Source organism: Limulus polyphemus, unplaced genomic scaffold, assembly GCF_000517525.1.
Source record: "Limulus polyphemus unplaced genomic scaffold, Limulus_polyphemus-2.1.2 Scaffold556, whole genome shotgun sequence".
Classification (NCBI taxonomy): domain Eukaryota; kingdom Metazoa; phylum Arthropoda; class Merostomata; order Xiphosura; family Limulidae; genus Limulus; species Limulus polyphemus.
Genome location: NW_013666166.1, coordinates 51,427 through 55,233, shown reverse-complemented (window position 1 = coordinate 55,233; position 3,807 = coordinate 51,427).

The following is a 3,807-nucleotide window of genomic DNA, read 5'->3' as shown; positions in this document are numbered from 1 at the left end:
GTAAGTCCGCAGACATACCGCTGTGCCACTGGAGGGGCCAAAAAAATGGAATAAAAATAAATATTTTATAATTTTTTTAGAAATATAGAAAAATACACATTTATGAGTAAAAAAAGAACGAAAAGATCACTTATCTCAATATTTTATAGCTATGTTTCAGGTAATTTGGACCTCCTACGTATCTAAGGCTGTTTTGCTGGAGCTTTCAATCATTGAAGATACTTTTCTTAGCAGCATCTCGAAATGAATTTTAGTTATTGAAAATTTTGTAATAATGTGTGACAAAAGTTATTTCATGATTTTCAGGAACAGCAAAAGAACATTACAAAATTATCTAGCTTTATACTAGGCCCGGCATGGTCAGGTGGTTAAGGCACTCGCAATCTGAGGTTCGAATCCCCGTCACACCAAACATGCTCGCCCTTTCAGCCGTGGGGGCGTTATAATGTGACGGTCAATCCCACTATTCGTTGGTAAAAGAGTATCCCAAGAGATGGCGGTGGGTGGTGCTGACTAGCTGCCTTCCCTCTAGTCTTACACTGCTAAATTAGGGACGGCTAGCGCAGATAGCCCTCGTGTAGCTTTGCGCGAAATTCAAAAACAAACAAACAAGCTTTATACAACTAGGGAAAATAACTCCATTAGTTGAATTACCATCAGTGATGAGAAAACTTTCTCTTTGTTTAAGAGCGAAGTATGTATACAATGGACCTTAATCAAGTTTCTCACTTGTTGTAATAGCTTAACAATAGGCTATCTGCATATAGTCCACCAGGGGAATCGAATCGTGGATTTTAGCGTTATAAGTCCATAAAGTACCGCTGACCCACTAGGGGACCGTTGCAGTATTTCGAACTATTATCTCCTCTGATTATCAAAATTGACTGCACTTAGAGCCCTCAAAAATATACTGTACCACAGCTTGAAAAAGAGCTTTCATTTATAGCAGTAGAAGTACAAATATGTTTGACGTATTGTATTAACAAAAATCATACACGTGTCCTTACTGAAGTTTGAATTAAAATTTAAATGGATCTAATATACACCTCCTTCTAGACTTTAAATCAACTCATAACTGATTATATGGTGAAAGTCTGAAACAAAGATATATTCAACATCAAATATGGTATTAACTGATAATTGTTTGTTTTTGTACAAAGAAAGATACAGTACGGTATAATCACTTTATATTCAGAAATATATGATAGTTGTTCATCTCAACAAAAAAAAACAAGAAGATATAGTTATTTCCGATGCGTATAAAGTACCCCCAAACCCGTTTATTTTGTTGCAAACGGTTTTTATAATAACGTTTGTGTATGCAAGTATCATTTTGCAGCTCAAAAGAGCTAGAGAAGTTTCTTCTATTTATTGTTTGTTTTAAATTTCGCGCAAAGCAACACGAGGGTTATCTGCGTTAGTCATCCCTAATTTAGCAGTGAAAGACAGAAAAGGCAGCTAGTCATCACTACCCACCGCCAACTCTTGGGCTACTCTTTTACCAACGAGTTCGTCACATTATAACGTCCCTCCACGTGTGATGGAAATTCGAACCCGCGACCCTTAGATTGCGAGTAAAGCGCCCTAACCACCTGGCCATGCCGGGCCTCCGGTTATTGTATCGTAAATAGAACATCTTATATGATTTGTTTTCTTGCTTGTTCAACTAAGCATCCCGGTTTAATACTCTTTCATGAATAATTATTTTTAAGTAAGGTTATTTTTTTACATTACTTAGGTAAGTTTTGTCTAAGCTTAGCACGCTCAGAAATCAATGAAATATTCTTTGGCTATGACTCTGTACAGCATCCTTTTTTCTTTTTTTTTTGAGTGTCTAACTGCATTGAATTTTGACCTAATGCATTTTAGACATTATTAAGATGAATTATACGCGCGTATTAAGATTTATATGCCAGTGTAGACGCAATGAAATTGCCATTACATATATATATATATATATATCCATAAAAAATGCATTATTTACATATTCCAGTCAAGAACACCATTCTCGGTATACTTCATGGTCTCTTAAGCAGCATTCATCTCCTGAGTGATCCAACTACCGTATGAAACGAGATATCGAAAAGACATATTGACATTTCTAGCATAACTCTCATAAAAGATATTTTCTTCGTTTTTTTTTCACGGTAATCTCTATTCAAATTAAGAAGCAGCGTGATGTAAATTATTTTTCTGTAAATTCTAACAAACGTTATAGAATAAATACCACGTACTCTTATTTGTACACTTCAACCCGTCATCATTAGAAACGATACCAAGCCTCTTATTTGTACACTTCAACCCGTCATGATTAGATACGATACCAAGCGCTCTTATTTGTACACTTCAACCCGTCATGATTTAACATTAGATACGATACCACGTGCTCTTATTTGCACCATTCAACCAGTCATGATTAGATACAATACCGCGCGCTCTTATTTGTACACTTCTATTTCTATAGAATGCTAACATTTAATAGTAGCAAGTCTTCTTTGGAGGCCTTATGTATCAAGACATAAGAGTATGTTTAGAATATTTTCTGTTGGTTTATTTGCAGGGTTTTACGTTTAAGAATTTTAGTTCATATTCTTTAAAACTATGTAAAGTTATATTTTTGAACTTTATATGGCTTGCAGTCGGTCTTGAATAAGAAGATTCGACCTTCTTTTTATTTTAATATTCTGGAAAGTACAGCATTTGCTCGATTTTCCAAAATATCCGTGTAATAAAAGCGGTACATTAATATCAGACACAGAGTTACAGTTACACCCAGTAACATTCAAACAATGCATGTGTGTGTATTACGTGGTAGAAGTGAGCATGAGGACATATACGAATTAAAGTTTTATATATATATATAAAAAAAAGTATTGCTCTTGATGAAGCAATGACCACTCTCTGAAAGCGCTTGAGCCTTTTAAGCAATTTTTATTACTATAATATATTGTCATAGATATAATAAGACAAAAAATATTACTTTTTTTGAGGACCGAAGTCTAACAGAGATCAAATGAACTGTTGGTGTTCATTTTCATCATATCTCAGAAGTCCCCCGGTGGGACTGCAGTAAGCATACGGATTTACAACGCTAAAATCAGGGGTTCGATTCCCCCCTCCCCAGCGGACACAGCAGATAGCCCGATGTGGCTTTGCTATAAAGCACACACACACATATCTCAGAAACATGTCGCGAAAGGCTTGGGGCTATGTTATGACATAACTTGCGTATATGTGTTTGGTTAGCTGTGGTTATTAATGCTTTTTTTTTAGAAATTGCACGAAAATTTCAACTTTTATTTACTTAAGATGATCAAAAACACAAATTTTCTAAACATTATCAAAGTAAATATTTAGTTATTGGAGTTTTAAAGTGTATTTTATCTAATCGAAAGTTCTATTCCTTTGTCACTATTAATAGACATGGTGGCCCAATACACCTTTCTGTTAACTTTTAACTAGTCTAAACTGTGTTGTTTGGAGCACGTTGATTTCAGTAAAGCCTGCACTATCTTCAAGTGTCCTGAAGTTGTATACGTATTTACCCTGTTATAAGCTCAAAACTTTCACCATACCTAAAAATTTCATCGCATCTTTTGACAGCTAAATAAAAAAAAATACTCTAATGAAAGTTTTATATATAAAGTTGAAACTATTAAACATATCAAATATAGTTATGTTGTTTTAAATATAAAACGTAAAATATATCGTTTTATGAGAAGATTTATCATATATATATTATAAATTATTATTATAATTATTATAAATTATTATTATAATTATTATAAATTATTATTTTGATTTAAT